This window comes from Tiliqua scincoides, chromosome 2 (genome assembly GCF_035046505.1).
Source record: "Tiliqua scincoides isolate rTilSci1 chromosome 2, rTilSci1.hap2, whole genome shotgun sequence".
In the NCBI taxonomy this organism is placed as follows: Eukaryota; Metazoa; Chordata; class Lepidosauria; order Squamata; family Scincidae; genus Tiliqua; species Tiliqua scincoides.
Genome location: NC_089822.1, coordinates 83,785,643 through 83,806,126, shown reverse-complemented (window position 1 = coordinate 83,806,126; position 20,484 = coordinate 83,785,643). Strand labels below are relative to the sequence as shown.

General features: G+C 43.5%; 2 pseudogenes; one reads left to right on the top strand and one right to left on the bottom strand.

Moving 5' to 3' along the window:
- The window catches only part of LOC136638561 (zinc finger protein 91-like), a 375,674-nt pseudogene that overhangs the window by 270,973 nt on the left and 84,217 nt on the right, over positions 1-20,484 (bottom strand).
- LOC136642254 (5S ribosomal RNA) lies at positions 17,052-17,168 on the top strand (annotated as a pseudogene).

Here is a 20,484-nt window from a genome sequence, read left to right as displayed (position 1 = left end):
TGGGGGCCTCCTGCAGCCCCCTTGGAGATCCTGTTCCTCTTCCCCCCAGTGAGTGCCAGCCTCCCCCCCCCCAACCTTCCCTCAGTTCTCCTGAGGCAGAGATCAGGGTGGTTACTGGAACCCCCCAATGTCTGGTGCCCGAGTCAGAGGGGCTGGGGTGTCTAACAGCATGGCCACACCCCCAAGCAAGTGAAGCATGGCCACACCCGCCATGTGCAAATGCTTGCAAAGCAGGTCTATTTTTTTCAACACCAGGATGGGATCCTCCTTTCCATTTGAAACAAAGTCCCAGGCTACAATTCAGTGCACCATTATTTCAGAATAACACCCATGGAAAGCAGTGGGTCTGCTTCTGTGTAAAAAGGGTTGCAAATATATGCAGCTGCATCTCTCTGCTGTGAATTGAATTGCACACTCCCAGTTATGTGTTATGGGTTGTATGTTGTACGTAGAGCTGGCTTAACACACCAGACACCTTAAAGGTGGATTTGATTCATGGTTCTCCTGCAGTGGTTCCCAAACTTTTTCACTTGCATATCCCTTGGCAGCCCATTTCCACAAATTGTACCCTTCATATTGGCAAAATGTTTGTAATTAATAATACAAGCCCTCATCTCCTCTATAAAAAGCTCAGACTTCATGTATTCATCACATGTTTTCTCTTTTCATCTGTTTGAAGAACAGAAGACTCTGCCTTTGCACTGTTTTGCACCAGAAGTGTCCTGAGAAATTCTGGGTCATGATCACTTTCCATATTATGTTTCAGCTTTTTTACTGTGCTGGTTTTCAATCACTGGTTCATACATGAATTGATGACCAAAAACTAGCTATTGGGGCTTTCACAGCCAACTAACTACCTCCCTTCCTGCCTTGCAAGGCATTCTGGAGTAGGACCTGCCTTTTTCTGCCATTATTCCATTCTTTTTCAAGTACCCCTAAAGGTCCTGTTGAGTGTCCCTGGGAGTACATGGATACCAGGTTGGGAACCACTGTTTTACTGGTATGTTGTTTACAGTGCGCTTACTCTGATAGTGTTTACAAAAAGGTGGTGAAGACCAGAATTTTAAAAAGAATAAAAATGTATCTTATGATCTTTTACTATGTTTTTAATAAATTAGAGACTAATTTATTCTTAGGTAACAATTAGTGGTAGGTTATTTTTCAGGATCTGGCCTCTGGTAAAATCAGACAAAACTATAGTCAGACACCCCCCTAAGTTTAACCCCCGACTTATCCGAGGGTCATAGAAAATTGCATGATTGTTGGCTCAAAACCTGCCCTCGACTTATCTGTGTGATCGACTTATAGGCAAGTGTCTTTGGTGATTGATCAACAGGCAAAAGTATCTTGAACTGGTTGACTAATAAAAAGATCCTGAGCAGTCTGAAAAAAGTTGTACTTTCGTGGCATTGAAATCAAATTTATATTTGGATGATGTAGTTCTCAAATCTGCACATAGGGTAAATACGAAGTAAAAGGTACCTGTCATTGGTTCTTCCTGTTTGCCCCTCTCCCAAAGCTCTGTTTACATGCTTGTTACTTTTGTTAATGTTCTCCAGTAGGAAGTTAAATAAGTGATGAAGCAGGAAGACAGCTGAAGTGCTTGACACCTTGAAAGTTTTTTTTTTTACTGCGTGATTCCTGTCAAAAAGTAACTTTGTATTTTTCAAATTCTAACTGCTTCATCAAGTCATAATTAATTTCCTGTCACAATAACATTTGTGCCTAATTTCAGACTTCTTGCTGTGAATTCCCTTGATTTGGGACTGAACCCATGCAGGCATGTTCCGGCGCGATGACAATATCTATCACAGAGCCATATGTGGCATGCCACTAGCCCAGTAGGAAGCCGATGCTCCTTAGACCATAAAATACTCAACTTGCTTGCGCACCAAGAGAAGTTTGCTTGGAAAAACAGTATGATCCTCTTCTTTCTCCCAAATGACTCTCTTCCCTTCAGAGAAGAAGGCAAAACCTTTGTATTTGCTTTCTTAAACACAATCCTAGCTCAGGGTGACCAGATACAAAGGGGGACAGAGTGCCTATGCCTTTAGCCATCCTATAGAAGAGGGAATTTGGGCACTTGCAGCTCAACATGGAAGGGTTTCAAAAGCTGCAGCTGCCCAAATTCCAGCTTCTATACAATGATTAAAGGTATAGGCACTCTGTCCTCCACTGTATCTTATAACCATGTCCTAGCTGCCATTTTTCATACATCTTCCCCCAATCATTGACAAAATTATTAAAGGTGGTAAATTGCTTTGAAACTTAGGAGGTTTCTTTCTGAATAAATATCCATCAACTCCAGAGAACAAATGGGTCTCCTACAGGCCACTGACCAAACTACTTTGGAGTGAGTTCTTTGACCTGTGATAACTTGGTCATCTGTATCATCCTGCTGGGGCTAAAGACATTTTTTTTAACCACACGTCAAGTACAGTTGTGGGAGAATCAGCCTGAGAATGGAAATAAAACCAAAAACCTGCTGGGACTTCAATTTTGAAGGGCTGCCACCCAGAAGAGGAGGCTCCTGAGGGCAGAATTAGAACCAATGGTTTGAAACTTCCCAAAAGTGGATTATGACTAAATATGTACTAGGACTAGATTATGTCCAAGGACCCTTCCCGATCTTACATTCTATGATTCTTTGAATTTTCTCTCCATTGGGACCACAAAGAATGCTGAGCCCAATTCACACATGAATGATTGAGCATGGTAAAGTAACGGCAAGATTTATTTATTGCATCTGTATCCCAGCCTTTGTATAAGGAGCCCTAGGTGGTGGACCAGGGTTATGCCTGTGGGCAAGAGAAATTGATTGGCTCAAATGCTCCTAGTGAGTACCATGGCTGAGCAGGAATTTAAACCTGGAATTCTCCAGTTTGAATCCAGTACTCATCATGAATTGACAGGACATAACAGCTTAAAAATGGGTTGTTTGCTTACCCATCCCGCTTTTTATGGCCTTCAAGCTTCATGGTAAGCCCTGCCTTTGAGGCTTTCATAACAAAAGTGCGAGGGATCATTTTTCCCTCCGTGGAAATGATTGTCATTTTTCATCCAGAGATGGATTATCTTCCTTGCTTGTCTTGCAGCTCTGTATCTGTCAACCATATTTTGGCATAGATTGATTCAATCAGGAAACTTTTTAGTTAATTGCAAGTTAATCTCATTTTACATATGATTTTCCCCACCCAGGCAATTGCGGCAATGAGCTACAGGGAACATATGCTCAGACAAAGATAATGTGTTCCTTTGCGACTCTGGAGATCCTGAGGCTTCAGGCACAGGCAGTTCAGTCCTATAAGTCAGCTGTGATCTGTAGTGGCAGAAATGGTAGTGGCTTCTGGACTGGAAGGGACATGGGGTACCTAAAACTAGGGGGTTTGTCTCTGCATCAGTGTTTCTCAAACTGTGGGTTGTGAGCCAATTTCAGGTGGGTCCCCATTCATTTCAATATTTTATTTTTAATAGATTAGACTTGATGCTACCATGGTATGTGACTGCATTTGGTGAGACTTGTATTTTAAACAAGCTACTATGTTTATTCTTTGGCAATGATAGTTAATGGGACTTACTCCTGGGTAAGTGTGGGTAGGATTGCAGCCTAGGATGATGATGATGATGATGATGATGATGATGATGATTTTATTAATTTATACCCCGCCTTTTTGCCCAACAGGCACACAAGGCGCTTACAATTTAAAAGTGCAACATGAAAAACAATTAAAAACAATTTACAATAATTAAAAAATCTAAAAACAAACAAACCCCGTGGATTTTCATATAAAAAGCAAGAAGCAAGAACGCCAGCCAGTCTGTCACCAATTAAAAGCTTTTTGAAATAAAAAGGTCTTCAGTCCATGCCGAAACGTTAGCAATGAGGGAGCAGTTCTCAGTTCTAAGGGGAGGGTATTCCACAGTTAGGATAGTTAAAAATGTTCCTGCTTGATGATGTCACTTCCAGTCATGACATCACTTCTGGTGGGTCCTGACAGATTCTCATTTCTAAAAAGTGGGTCCTGGTGCTAAATGTGTGAGAACCACTACTCTACATAACACAGGTCTGCAACCAAAAAGCTGTTTTCATAATTTTATCTGATTCTTATGTTTTTTGGTGCGCTGAATTCAAAAATGACCACCGTTTTTTCCTGGGACGTCAGGTTTTTTCACAATCGAAATGTGCCTTGGTCAAACAGGTAGCTGGAAATCGCTAAATTTCAAATTCATCATACTTGGGGGAAAAAAAACTGAACATGGAAAAACAAATTTATTTTCACTGCCAGTGCTCCCAAAAACATGAAAATACATGTTTATTGGTCCTGATGGTGATCACCGCATTGTTGAGTGTGCTTGCTAGGGCACTTTCTGTCTTACTTTTTTCATGAGGGCAATTTGGTGTTTTGCTCTGATTTAGAGGGGTTGATGGCTCAGTTCCACATTCAGTATGATTCTTCTGAATGGAGGCTTTTCATTGACTCTTCCAAAAGAAGCTTAAAAGCAGTTTTACTTCACAATGGTGGCCGTTATGCGTCCATTCCTGTTGCTCATTCTGTGTACTTGAAGGAGACTTATGAGAACTTGGAGTTGGTACTCAAGAAAGTGGGTTATCGAAACCAAAACTGGTTGGTATGTGGGGATTTAAAAGTATTGTGTATGCTGCTGGGACAACAGGCTGGGTACACCAAATACCCTTGTTTTCTATGTTTATGTTTATGGGACAGTAGAGACTGACAAAATCACTGGAAGCAAAAAAATTGGCCACCAAGAAGTCTAGTTGTTGGTGAAAATAATGTTCTCAGAGATACATTGGTACCCCCTGAGAAGGTTTTATTACCACCACTCCATATAAAATTAGGATTAATGAAGCAATTTGTTAAGGCACTTCCCAAAGATAGCGAATGCTTCAAGTACTTGGGATCCAAGTTTCCAGGTTTAACAGAGGCAAAACTGAAAGAGGGGTTTTTTTGTGGCCAGGATATTAGAAAACTCATATCCAACAAAGACTTCATCAGTTCAATGACTCCAACTCAAAAAGAAGCTTGGGTTGCCTTTCCTGTGGTCATAAATAACTTTTTGGGAAACCAAAAGGACCCAAATTACAAGGAAATGGTGGAAACAATGTTGAAAGCGTTCCACAAGCTTGGTTGCTCCATGAGCTTAAAAGTCCATTTTCTCAACCCACACCTTGACTATTTTCCTGAAAATTTGGGAGCAGTGAGTGAAGAGCAGGGAGAATGTTTCCATCAAGATATAAAAGAAATGGAAAGAAGATATCAAGGGAAATGGAGTGTAACGATGATGGCTGAATACTGCTGGATGTTGTATAGGGATCTTCCGGAAGCCACCTACAAGAGGAAAAGCTCAAAAAGAAGTTTAGAGTTTAAAAAAAGACGATTTCACAAGCAATCTACTTGAGTGTGATGTTAATTTTGTTGTCACCTGTGCAAATGAGTTAATATTTTTCATATAAATAAAATATTTGCGTTAAGAGATTTTTTAAAACGATGACCACCCGTTTGTTCGAAAACCTCACGTCCCAGGACAAAACAGCTTTCATTTTTGGATTCAGCGCACCAAAAAACATAAGAATCAGTCAACAAAACCAAAACAGCTGTCCAAAATTTTTTTTTTGCAGACCTGGTCTACCTGGGAATGCAGGGGTATATCTATTTGTAAATTGAAAGAAAATGGGACACTTCTGCTAAGTTACATTAAAATCCTGAATTTCTCCATCATTAAAGGAGGGGGAAAGGCGTGGGGAACGTAAAGGAAGAAGAAATTGGGCAGGCTGTGTGAGTCTATCTATTAAGTCTATGGCTGAGAACAGTTGAAAGGGGAAAAAATGGAAAAGGGAGGATCTGCAGAAAAGAGAGAAGAAACTGACCTAACAGTGTAAGTAATGTTCCTGAATGGGCATAAGGATCGGGTGTGGGATGGGGGTTTAGTGATGTCTGTCTTTTTCCTTAACCACTCTCCAGACTTCCCCTTCTTTATAGGCCTATCGTGGTTATGTTTCAGGCCAGCAACCAGCCTCAGACTTGACCTCCTGTTATTGCTTTAAGGAACGGCAGGTTAAGGCTTCAAAATGAGTGAGAAAGAAAAAAAGGTTTCCATTTCCGCTTCCCTTCCTGAATCTCCTCTCCCTCTACAAGGCCTAAAAAACATTACAAGACTCCTATTCCAGGTTGGATGGAGCCCTGACCACCAGTGGTGTAACCGGTGGGGGGGGGCAAAGGGCTAAGTTTTTCCAGGTGCCTGAACGTCTGTGTAAAGTGGCTCCTCCCCTTGCCTTCAAAGCCATTCACAGCTGCAAGAGCAACGAGGAGGCATCTCCTCTGCATTGCTCTCACAGCCATGAATGGCTTTGAGGGGGAGGGGCCACTTTACACAGATGTTCAGGCACCTGAAAAACTTTGCATTTGGCCCCCTTGGGGAACACCACTGCTGACCACCTCTTTAGGAGCTGGAGATGCATTGAAACATTGCGTTTCAGAACCCCTGTAATGACTATTTCTAGTCTTCACGATGGCTTGATTTTTTTTTCCTGTGGTATTTGAGAGTTGGGACATCCTTCATATATGCTAATTTCCCCTTGAATGTGGCATCATAATTTTGGCAAGAGAGAATGCCATTTGGTCAAAGTGGGGACACCCACACACCCACACACACGCAAATTTTCCTTCTTGCTATGGCACTCACATTTTATCAGTTGTACACATCTATTTTCTATTAGGACTATGTCTGCAGCAAATCAACAGGTAGTGTTATGTGAAAATCCCCTTTTTCCTTAGTTGTGATTTTATATCTGGTTATGTTACTAAAATATCATGCAGGCCAAACTTCTCATACAGGCCACAGTCAGGTCAAGTCACAAGCTCATAGTTACAAAATTCACCTCCCTATGATTCACATATAGGAAGAAGTCTGGCATAGTAAATCATTGTTTAAGTGTCTTCTATTCATTGTATTGTTTTAACCCAATCACTGTTTGCAAAAGTGTCTCCTAACTCAATCACTGTTTAAGTATTCTATGCAAATTTGAACTGCCTTCCTGGGTTACTGTATTGTGTAAGTTCCCCTCACCTAGGAGGCCAGCCATTGCTGATAACTTACTTCCTGATCCTTTCATTTTTTTACTTACTCAAAGCATCCTGCTGGGTGGTAGTAAAAAAAGCTACCATCTAGCTCAGCACGTTCTAAAAAACCCCTTTTTAAGAGAGGGCTGGCTGCCACATGCTCTCTCTGGCTCCCCCTCCAAGGACACAACACATCTGTGTTGTGTCAGAGGGTCCTCTACACAGGACTCTCCCCCCCCCCAACTGCTCTACAGGATAGGTAACTGGCGCCTGCAACTCTTTCCTTCTTTCCTACCTGCTAACTGGTAAGAGGCACTTTTTCAAGTGGGTGCTCCTCTTTTATTCAGCAGGGGGAGAGTAACTGGCCCACCTCCCCCCAGCAGTGTCTTTTCTAGTGGCTGTCTGCTGGTGCTGCATCTTTTTAGATTGTGAGCCCTTTTGGGATAGGGAGCCATTAGTTATTTGATTTTTTTTCTGTAAACCGCTTTGGGAACTTTTTGTTGGAAAGCGGTATATAAATACTGTTGTTATCTTTAGTTAGCAACTAGGTTTGGCAGACCAGGGACCCCTAAAATCCTTCCCGACAACCTTTCCCTTTTCTAATTTCCTCGGATGCACCAAAAACTTTTTACATGCAAACACCATAAAAGCTAGGTAAACTAGATTCAAGTACTAGGACCAAGGAATATATACTTATCATTTTTCCATGTGCATTATGTTTACCTTTGTGCTTTTGTAATAAAGCTATAATCTTTTATTAAAAGTTATCTTTCTCCCAGTCTCCTCTTTAAGCTAAAGGGAATTTCTCTGCATTATGCCATCTTGTTATCCAGCCTGCGATCCTGAGGTTCCAGTAAGGGTAGTGCCCTAAACAAAACAGCCCTTTTGGTAACAGTAGGGAGCAGTTTTAAATCTACTAGGGTCACAGGCTTTCCATGCATCTCTCTCTGGTTGAGAAGCTATAATCTCACACCAACATGATAGATGCAGTCATTGATCCTACATCTTGTCATTGCTGCACCTTCCTCAGTTCCTGACATTGTCTGCTTTACAGCTTTGCTTTCTGGTGCAGGATTCTAAGACTATGGTCCTATACATACTTTCATGGGAGTAAGCCCTGTTGAACACTATGGGACTTACTTCTGAGTAGATATGCATAGGATTGCGCTGTAAGATCATGAACCTGAAGTTTGCCATGTGGCCATATAAATAATCATTTTTCACATCCTTTACATATCATAAGGGAGGAAAGCCACAAAATATTTCTAGAATTTTTTTGCCTTCTAATCTGTCTCTAATCAGTCTTTTCTATGCTGCACAGTCAGTCATGCGTACCCTTGGCCAATACCTAGATATATGGAGTTGACAATAGTCTCCTTTTCATGGGATGCACCTATGTTGATTGCCACCGTGCCCATTGAGTTATGGTAGTTTGTTGGTAAGTGAACACAACAAAGTCAGTGGGGGAATTCAACCAGTGTTGATTATATGGGGGGGGGGTGGGATTCTGGGTTAAACTAGTCACTGAATTAGGTCGTAAAGAAGACCTGCTAAACTGGGCTTAGCAGGCAAGGAGATCTGCTGAATAGGACACGACTGCTTTTGCTTTTGCAACCGTGACTGGATCTGAGGACAAGGAGGAGGGGCCGCTTTACACCAGCAGCCAGGAGCCTGAAGAAACTTAGCATTTTGTGCCCCCTTCCCCAAGAAACAAAACACCAATTGTCATAGGAAAATTTTTCTAGTGAGAAACAATTCAGAAATAGACACAACTCTAGTTCTTGAATTGTTCAGAATAGTGATTCTAATGCACAGTAGGCATTGTTTATGAACTAATTACTCATGAAGCAAAGCTGTCAATTGGTATGAAAATGAATCTCATGTCTAAGTCAACAGTCTAGATGAACAGGAGATTTTCCATTTGAATATATGAATTTGAATTATAATCCATTTGAATTATATATATATATATATATATATATATATATATATATATATATATATATATATATATAAAATAGCTAGGGTATTGCTATGCGAGGCTCCCTAACAGGCAAATCATTTACTTAGTGACAACCATCTGAATAACACATGGAAATGTATACATGAATTAATTGCTCCCTGTGTAGTTCTAACACTGGCTTTACAGACTGTCGTTCTCCTGTTGTGGAACAGGTAACCCAAGGACAAAAATATAAAAACTGTTTACCTCTCAACCATAATATGAGATACACGATGACCAATCATGCTTAAGAAAAGATTTCTAGATTTTTCTCTGGTCTGCTTTTCTCTGGTCACTAGCCCAGACATTATTATTTAATGTAACCATGAATGTGTCTAGTAGGAGAGATATGTATATCTAGTACATATCTAATACGTATTTAGCAACATTGCATGGCTTTGTTGTTCCTCTGCTTAGCAAAAGAGAGTTCAGTAACTAAACTTTCAGAGGCTTACAGGCAATGACATGTTTGGATCTTTTAATCAATGTGTGAATTCCACCTTCTTCACTGACGTAGCCCCTGGTCATATTTACATCTGTTTTACCTTCTTCTCTTCCAATTTTCCTTCCACTTCCTGACTTCTCCCTTTGGTCTTCCCTTTTCTTCATTCCTTTGAAACACTCCCTCTTCCAAACCTTCTTCCCCTTCTCTTTGGCCTTTCTTAGTCCCCTGCTTTCTTCTTCCGCCCCCCCCCCCCCCAGTTCTGATGTCAGGGCAGCCCAGCCAACCATTATGGCATTCACCACCAGCACCACATAGTACCTTCACACATGAAATATTAAACTATAGATCAGTGTTTCTCAACCAGTGGCACAGGTACCACCAGTGGTACTTGATGTGGCTACTGGTGGTACTCGCAGGACACCTGCTGCCCAGCAGCAAAACCAGGAATGTGACCCAACAAACAGCAGTAGGAGGCTCCGGTCTTGAAAAGGCCCTCCCGTCCACCCTGAGCCTCTTACTGGTGTTTGCTGTGTCGCATCTGGCTTCCCAACCCAGAAGTAACTGGTGATGATGTCATTGCCAGTTACTTCTGGTGGTATTCAAATAGGTGGACCATGTGAAGTGTTACAGCGAAGGACAAGCATTGAGAAATACTGCTATAGATTATACTGCTCTATTAACTTATGGAGGCATTATTGTGCTTTCTTTCTCTAAGCATAGGTGTCCTTTTTGATTCAGGGAATCGGTATCCAGGAGCATTGTTAGAGGGCTGTGGAGCGCACTGGGTGATACCAATTTTAGGCGTGCATCAAGGTCACTGTGCTCCCAGGCTTGGCAGTCTTCTTTAGCTGCTCCAAGTTGTTTCTTCATGTTCTTGTAAGTACACAAGAAATGACTTGCCTTTGGTTCAGAGGTGGTGACACCTCTGAAGACAGCTGAGCCAAGGGGGTGACACCTTGGCTTGTCTTTTTTCAGCTGTTCGGTGCCTTGGGCAAGCCAGAAGTAATTGTCGGTAACACAATGGCTTCATTATATCAGCAGCAATTAGTACCTCTGTCCCAAACTAGATGACACCGAGATTGACGGCACCGCTGTCTATATCTACCTTAGGAGTCTGTAGGCATTTCATTTTTCTTACTCCTCATCTCTTCTTCAGAGCACTATTTTTAATGCTTCCCGTGTGATGGAAAACAGCTATCTTTTCACTCTTGCCTAATTTGGTTTCGTTGCTTTTGGTTTTCTGCCTGCCTGCCTGCCTGCCTGCCTTTCTTTTTTCCCCTTTTGATTCACTTAGCAATCCATTACATTCTATTTATACATTCACAAGTTAGAGTGGAAATGTCACTTATACTGTGCAAATTTCCTGACCAGATTTTTCCATTAACAGTAATTAAATGCTGTCCATTACCTGCTGGTTACAAAGTGCAACATCTTTACATTTGCTCTTTTTGGGGGGGGGGGATAAAGGTAATAATTAGCTGTATTTATCGGCGATTGCTGAGTTTGACTCACACCCCCCTCTTCACTTTGCACCCATGTCAGATAAGGAATAAAAAAACTGCTTTCAAGAGATCTATGAATGGAACTATATGGGAAGCCTCTGCTGAAGTAGTGCAGTTCAGCAATGTGGAATCTGTCAGGACCATTTGAAGCAGGAACCTCCTGGTCTGCATGTTCATGGCCCTTGTGATGAATGGCAAGACTGTGTTCAAGTTTAACCTATTAAAACAAATCATAGAAGTTGCAAAATTCAACAGTAATGTACAACCAAAGGTTCAGACGTGTTTTCTCTGGAGGATTTGTTTACATATTACCCTCCCCCTATGCTCCACTGTGACATAACTGCTGTGGTGATAAGAATCTCCTTGGATCAAGTTGTAGGATAGAAGACTGCTGAATGGGAGCACCTTATCCTTTTATGTCAGTTGTACCACCCGACCCAATTCCCTGCATTTTTGCATCATTCATACATATAGCTTTTATTGCTTATGCTACAAAGTGGAAAGACCCTGCCCCACAATGTAACCAGAGTTGGCCCAAGACCCACTGGCGTAGCTAGAGGGGGGTGGTGCACTAAGTTTTGCAGGGAGCCTCCCTGCAGCCATTCACCTCCATTCCCCCCCCCGCCCACATGTCTCCAAAGGGAAGGGGAGGAGCCGCTTGCACGTTGCAGTGAGGCTAAAAGGAGGCGAATGGGTCCCAAGGAGAGGGGGAGGAGCCACTTGCACGCTGCAGGGAGGCTCCCTGCAAAACTTAGTGCACCGCCCCACCCCTCTAGCTATGCCAGAGCCAAGACCTCCTGGCATCCAGGGTAGCATGCCAAATGCTCCCCCTCCTTACCTGGTGATGTGCTACCACCTCTTCTCCCTCCCACTCACTGGATTGGAGAAGGGGGATGGAATAGAGAAGGAAATGTGGAGGAGCGTCGTGAGCTAGAGCACCACTCTAGCCCACCACTTTCCTCCACACTTCTCTGTCACCTTCTTTCTTTTCCGAGCCAATGGATGAAAGGAGGAGCATGGGGGTGGGCACCCACCTGCAATTTGTTGCCTGAGGCAATCACCTCAATTAGTTTGGAGATTCTTAGGTAAAGGTCTCTTACACTCCAATCCAATGGGGAGCTTGCAACAGTGCAAATGTTGCAACTACATTGCACACTACAGAGCCTCCAGCGGACACAGCCAGAAGCTCCATGCACACACCAGAACCACCCGGATGCTCTGCCAGTGGAGGGGATGTTTCTGGGGAGGAATGGGGTAAACTGAACTGCGGCGATTCAAGGGCAGGAGGGGGGTGGATCTCTGTTAGAGATAATGGGCAATACATAGAGATAGCAGAAGTGCAAACCGGCAGCTGCAGCGTGTGTGCTCAGAGCACAGGGAAGAACGCCAAAAAAAGGAGGCAAGACCCAGGGAAGTACCAACACCAGAGTCTGTTTACAGGTAGTATTTACAAGTAGAAGGCAGTTCCAAAAATCAGCAAGCAGAGGCAGTCCAGCAAACAGTCCAAATAGTCAGCAAATCAGGTATCAGTCCAGCAGAGATTCATGCAACAACTCAGTCCTATAACTCACACAGTGGAGTGTGCTTGTTGGACATTTATGCTCCTGTCAGCCAATGGGAAAGGCCATGACCTCATCACTGAGGAATATCATTGCATCATCCTGGGTGGGGCTTTTCCCCATCTCTCCTTGTTCTGTGCAGTGACTCAGCACTTTGCCCTGATTGGCCCTTGCCCCATTGTCTGACAGGTATGCTTACATTTGCTTATACACAGCAGCAGTCTGGTAGGCCTGCCTTATCCAGCCACCAAATTGCCTTACTGTATGGGGCACATACTGTAACAGTAGCCTTGAATGTTGGATCCTATCCCCCTTTCCCAGTCCGGACCATCCCGAGGCTCCTCAGATTAATGCCAGCAAAATAGCTGGAGTATGTCCAAGGAGCCCTGTTGGTGACCAGGTGGCCTACCAGCAGGAAAATAGTGCTGCTCTGTTGGCAGCATTGCATGTTATGGACTGATGGGGGGATAAGATTGGGTTGAGAGGTGAGGTTTTTCTATTGCAGCTAAGGTGAGGCTGCATAGCTCTGTCCCAGATGACAGGTTTGGGATGTCACTCAAGCTCTGGTGCAGCCAATACTTCTTTGCAAAACTGCCATTTAGGAAAAGTTACGGTAATGCCAGACTCATGTCTAAGCTTTTGTTATTTGATGAGACACAGAATTCCCCTCATGTAGTTTGTAGTGCACTATATGCACATAGCCATTGAGAAGATATTGTCAATCATGGAAGGTACACTGTTTGATGTATTCTATTGCTGTGAGCTGTCTTGGGCCCAAGGTGAGATATAAATATGTTGGTATTTACTATGCCTGTTCTTAATATTGGAAGCCTGAGAGAAAAAGAATTTTAAAAAATGAGTGAAGAGAAAAGGTGCATGGTCCTTGAGGAACTGATGTGATGATGGCCGCTAGCTTGGATTATTTGAAAAGAGGACTGGACAAATTCACAGAGGACAGGACTATCCGTTGCGCCTTGTCAGTGGGACGGTCACCCGGGTTTGGCTCACCTGGTGTGTGAGAACAGCACGTCACCCCCATGAGGGACCTTCTCCCATGCAGTGGGTGTGGCAACACCCTGGGAGGTGGGCATGGCAACGCATCATCACCCCCACTGCTGCTGGTTTTTTGGCTATAACTTCTGATAGAATAGAGATATTTTGATGCTGTTTGTTTCATTGCATTCTGCATGAAATTACCCATTGAATGATATATAACATAATGATATTATTCCTAAAGACTGCAATTTTAACAATTTTGGCAGGTAGTCACCCCCCCCCCATGCACAGCACCTGGTGCAGCACCTCCTATTAACGCCACTGCTCCTAGTCCCCATGACTATCCATTCCTCTGGGTTTATATATACCTCTGAATTACCAGTTGCAAGGCAGCAATAGTAGGAGAGAGGTCTGCCTTTCTCGCCTGCTTGTAGGCTTCCCAGAGGCAGCTAACAGGATGGATGTGATCTAAGAAGGCTTTTCTTATTTATTTTTTTTAGAACTCAGTATTGACTCAGAATGATTTGTGTTTAGTGACAATCATCCAAGTTGACTCTCCTCAGTGCTAGGATGCGTTTGCCTCTTCAGAGTGGTCTGCTTGGACATGATGAGGCAATGGTTTGTGAAGCCTGCAAAGACTAATCGTTGAAACTGTGGCTCAGTGGTGTCTTGGGAATGGAACAACTGTGGAGAAGAGGTCTAGTCTTACCCTTAATTATTAAAACCACCAATTCAGAGAGTGCTCCCCATCCATTTAGGACTTAAGCTAAGTTGACAGGAGGGAAACTTAAAAAAAAAAAAAGGGTTAACTTGAATTGCCATGGGCCATTGTAGTGGTAGAGTATTAATTGCTGTTGATCAAATGGCCTACCTCTTCACCAAGACTAATTAGGATGGTAATCAACATTAATGCTGACTTTATCCTTTAAAATAACTTAGCCCTGGTTTTTTTTTATGGGCTAATTAGCACTACCGTTTTTAGAATAGTTGCTAATTAATGATTGCTTAAATGTCTGACTGTTAGCCACATGATCGTTATATGTCGTACCCTGGAGAACCTGATCACCTCTTGGCAAAATGGACAAAATAAGGACATTTAGGTTTAGGGTGAAGAAGGCAATCACTGTACTGTATTATGTTAGGTTGTGGTATGTACTGTTGCAGGAAAGTGCCACTTTGTCAGATTCTCTATTTCATTATTTTCCTTCTGGAATAGACTGCTCTGGGCATTTGACAAAAGCACAGCCAGAGATAATGCCCAATAGGCCTCATAGGAAGGAGGACTTCCTATGGAAGGAGGAAGGAAGACTCATAACAGTAGTCTTATGGCCTTGAATGTAAACAGCCTGGTTGAACCTTTGCCTGATCTAATGACCAATGCACAGTCCTGCGACTGTCTGAAGAGGTGCCTCTTTCATCAACCCTGGACTAGTGCCTTGGGAGTACCTTAACCTGATTAGGGTGCCACCACTGCAAGCTCCTGCTCTTTCATTGTTGTGACCAGTCCTGCCCAGTAGTCCTTTTGTTCAGATCTGGAAACCCATCTCCATATTTCATTTAACCGGGGGGGGGGGGGACACAGCCATTGTGGCCTCCCCGGGCAACTCAACTTTGGGTTTCTTTGTTCTCTATTGTTCTGATGTGTTTAATTAGCAGCCTCCCACCACCAGCTCTTGCACTTGACCCTGCACCTAAACTGACATTATTTGGGCACTCAGGCAAACATGTTCTCATACTTGTTCCCTTAAATGATCCTCCGCCTCTGGTTGAGACTTCTGGGTCTCAGCTTGGTATCTGAGTTTTACCAGAGTTCTCTTTGCCTGGAAGCCTTTGCTGGAAACCTACACAGCAACCTGAGGCAAGCATGTCTTGTCCCCTGGATTCACCCTCTGGCCCCTCTATCCTACTTCCCTTTTCCTACATGCCGATCAGTGGATGACACAGTCTAATTGGTTATCTTCTCTCCTGACTCTTTTTAACAGCAAGCTAGGGTGAAAACCTGATCTCCAAGTGCCCTTAAATTCGGTCCCCTTGACTGATCCAGCAAAGACTTCCCATTGCAAACCTTTCCCCAAAACCCTGGAGTGAGAGTTTTAAACTATATGGACCAACAGGTACTACTTGACTTGTTGTAAACTCACTGGTCATGAGTGGTGTACATTCATCTCTTTTCCATGTGAGCTCCTCAGGGACTGCATTCAGGTAGGACATTCTGGAAAGTGTGCTTAGGTATAAGTGTCTTATATAATCAACATCCTGCATCATCATCATCATCAGATTGAAAAGTATTCTTGAGTAGCTATCATAAATATGTGCTTTGAGTCCCCTGCAGACATCACAAGGAGCCTTGCTGCTCCATGCAGAACCCTGCACAGAATCCTTGACAAAACCAGATTATCCAACCAGAATTCCTTTAGAGATTTAATTATATGAACAGAAGATGCTACACAGTCTGCCTACTGATTCTGGATCTGCCATTTCCAGCTTAAAGCTAAAACAAATGTGCAAATGTGTTTTTCTGAGCATAAAAAGTTGCTTCCCTCCAATGAACACATTTCGCCAAAGTCACCCGTGGTGTGGCAGGTTGTATCATCTCCCTGCGTGATGTAAGAATGCATCAACAATTTCATTTGGCGTTCCAGCGGCTGGTATTGATTTGGGTATCAGGTCTTTCTTATTAGCTATGTTTGTAGACATAGGGAAACAGATTCCTTACCGCTCATCACAAATACATGAATGCTACCAGTGGGATTCCAAATAGCCTTGTCTTTCTGAGTGACCACCTTTTTGAATGGTCACAGCTCAAGGTGATCAATTTGCATGATACAGGGATTCACAGGGATCTTGTTCCCAAGTGCAGGCATTTCACACCAACCATTCCACAGCAGGGATTGTATTGCAGTGGGGAACCTTGACATCAGCTTAGATTCATTTTACGCTTTTAACAATGCCAAATTTTCCCAAAGAAGCCATCCACAACTGGGATAAATCTATCAACAACACGGTACCAACCAAACTTGAAAAGGTTCCAAGAGGTTCACACTGTCTTCAAGAAAAGCTTGCTTTTAGTCCTTTTTCAAAAGAATCAGCAAAGGCAGTGTTCATTTCTACGGGTCACATCCTGAGGTGCTTGATTCAGTTTCTGCTCTCACAACCTTTGGGACTTGTGAGTCACACACAACATTATTTTTGGAAGCTCATCAAGTGGCACGATTGGATGTCAAAATTCACAGCTGATTTACCTTCAGCTATAAATGCGGAGCAGTAAACTCAGGCTGTGTCTCTTGTGCAAAAGGTGGTGACTTAGTTTAAAGGAAGCAGCAGCTGGAGGAAGGTGCTAAAGCCTGCCTGTAGGCCTGTCTCAAGTCTGAATCAACATCATGTGGAGGATGCAGCACCCGGCAGGCAGAAATTAGACACCCTCCCTTCCCTAGACTCCCCCATCTTCCCCGTCCCCATTTTCAAGGAGTCAGCAACTGTTAACCTGCACATGCCCAATCTCATCTGATCTTGGAAGCTAAGCAGGGTCAGGCCTGGTTAGTACTTGGATGGGAGACCACCTGGGAATACTGGGTGCTGTAGGCTTATACCATAGTCTTTCGAGACTGAAGGTTGCCAACCAACCAGGCTTAGAGAGTGGTTTTGGCTTCGCTACCCCTATCAGATGACTACTCATTTGCTTTCTTGACCAATCAGCTGAGTGAATGGTGGAGGCAGCCAGCTGAATCTCCTTCAGGCCACCCCTCCTCCAGAGCACTGACAAAATAAGGGCGCAATCCTAACCCACTTTCTAACACCAACATAAGGGCAATGCAGCTCTGAGGGAAGGGAGCAAACATTCCCTTACTTTGAGGAGGCCTCCGTGAGTGCCACCCAACTGCAGGATGCAGCACACGTCCCATTGGCACAGATATGCCAGTGCTGGAAAGTGGGTTAGGATTTGGGCCTAAGTCTCTTTGCACCGCCTCATGAACAGGCCAGCCCTGCCTGCTTGCCACTTCCCTCCTCATCTTTCAAAACTTCCAGTTTACTTTCTCCCAACTGGAATTTCCAGTTGTGTTTTTGTGGCATTGTGAAAAAGTGCATGTCGGGGAGAGGGGGGGAGTTACAGAAAGAACATAGCAAGTGTAGAAATAGTTGAACTGCCCTGGCCCCTTCTGCTCCTCCTCCACAAATAACACACATACTTGGCAGCTGCTTGGTGGAGAAGGCCACAGTTCACAGGACTGTGTTTGCCGCTGAATGTGCAGTTGACCAACCAAGATATTGCAATTTGGAGTGGCCTCCATACAACGTCACCCAGTGGCATTGCTAGAGTCAGTGGCACCCAGGATGGAGACATTGTGATGTCACTTCCAGGTGATGGAGGAGGAGGAGGCTTTGCTCTTGTTGAGCCTCCAGAGGAGGAGGTAGGGGGCAGCAGCCTTATCTGGAAACTGCCAAAACACAAGGAGGTGGCGGAGACAGCAGCTGGTGCTACTGCCACCATCTTGGCAGGTCCTCACCATCTTGGCTCCTACTGCCACCATCTTGGCAGGGCCTCACATGGAACCCCCTTCTGGTCTGGTACCTGGGTGGACTGCCTCCCCACTTGCTATGCCAATGGCTTCACCATGCAAATGAAGAGGGCTGACAGAGAGCAGGTGTGGGTGTTCAAGAAATGTCATTTGTTTCATTATTCAGATCTTGTCCATGGCTGAAAGCTTCATTTGATGCTGGGAGATGGCAGCAGAAGCTGGGACTCATTGTAGGGGGCTTTTGAATTTTCTGTATTCTCAGATCCAGGTTTTCTAGATGGGCTTGTCCTAGCGTGAATAATAGAAGCATGTTTGACTGAATAAAACCTTCTCCAGGTGCAGCTCCAGGTGCAGCTACTCCTCAAGTCTTCAGCTCTGGTCTCACATCCAGTTCCCAACTGAGAGGCTGGAGAAAGCATGCCCTCCTTCATGAGAAGGCTACCCCCTGCATTGGCTTGCCCTTTGACCCCCCCCCCCAAAAGAAAATGAATCTTCCTGCTAGATTCAGAGTTTTGCTTCAATCAGACAATACTCTATTTGATGAGTCCAGCGGGTCAGTGGAAGCAGCACAACCCCATTTTTTTGAAATCAAGAAGGCTAATACAGGCCCATAAATGAGTGCTCTGACCATGTCCTGAAGACTATGGGGATGATGTTATAAAGCAGGGGTAGCCATACTGCGGCTTGGAAGCTCTTTGACATATTATGAATGGCTCATGGAAATAAGTCAGCGGAGTTCTTTTTTGCATCACAATTAATACAAAAGGTAAACAACAATTTTTCAAACATAATTTTTTTTAACCAGGTATAAACTCAGAGTCCACTGGATTAAAACGTAAGTTTAATGTAGCTCTCAAACATCTCTCTTGCAGCTCTCAAGCATCTGAGGTTCATTGTATGTGGTTCTTTTGTTAAGCAAGTTTGGCTACTTCTGTTATATAGCCCACTTCCTGTAAAATATCTGCTTTTTATATGATGAAATGTTGGTTCAATTGCAGGACAAAAACGAGTTAACACTCCCCCCCTTGCCAGTGAAACAGGTAAGTACCTGTAAGTAAATTGCACAAACTCTCTTATATATCTTCTGAATGACTGAGGGCAGTTAGGTGTCCCTCTTCAACCGTGAATACTCTTGTGTTCTTGCATTGCAGTGCAGACTTATGAAAGACGGTTTAGAGATAATTGGCATACCAATCTATGCCTTGTTGGCCATGGGTTTGGGAACCTTGACATGCCAAGTTCTTGCCTGAGGCCAAGCTGATTTGTGAATACTCACGGCAGCCTGAGATGAAAGAATTTGACTATTTATACTCACGGGCATCTTTGGTGAATGAGTCATCCTCATAAATGATACATACAAGGAGACTTAAATACAACCTACCCACCAGCAACCTCTCTAAAGTAGCTTTCCCAAGATAGACTCCAGATTTAAGGGCATGTGTTATCTATCAATTCTCCTGTATTGAAGTGGTAAGGACTGGATGGGCGTCTCCCATTATGGCTGGATTTGTGGTGTGAAACTAAACTGAACTAGGTAGGGGGAGTGAGATACCCAAAGAAAGAGACACCAATCAGCACAGAGTTTTTATGCTATTTTTCCTCTCTTGGACTATGCCAACTGTACTGTTACTCATTCAAATGAGATGTTGGTTTTCTGGTTTGGGGTTTTTTTTTTGTTTTTTTTTGTTTGTTTGTTTTTTTGCAAAAATTGCTTCAGGTCACTGTGAAATTCTTGGAATATCACTGAGGACTTAGTCTCAAAGTACACATGAAATGGGGATTTGTGATTCTTTCCGCATGTATACAGACATGTGCCACTTAACAACTGTTTGCTTAATGATGGACCACATATACGATGGTGGTCAAAGCACAATAAAGGTGCTCTTAATGAGGGAATCACATCTCCCATAGCCTGCAGTAGAGTGTCTGTTTACACAACAGAGAGACTCTTAATGCAAAGAAGAGGCAAGCTATCTCCAGTAGCCTGTACAGCCAGCTAGTTTCTAGCAGGGAGTGTCTGTTTACACAACAAAGGCAATAGATTGGACTGAATGTTCACTTAATGACCTAATCACATAACAACAGGGATAGGAGAACGTATTCCTGTTGTTAAGTGGCGAACACCTGTATTTTAATCCAGAGCTGCTTGAGTTACTATCTAAGCAGGATAGCAGTGAAGAAGGTTCTTTCTAAGCAGGATGGTGGTGGGTAGGTAGAGGCTGCTTAACTCCTTCTATCTGGAAGTTTAAACACCCAACTTGCTTAATCCAAGCCCCATCTGCCCTCCTGAAACTTGCATTCTGGCAGCCCAGCCTGGTTTGCAGCATTGCTAAATGTGGCACACTGTTGTATACTGTTGTACACCACTGAGCTGCTGCTTCAAA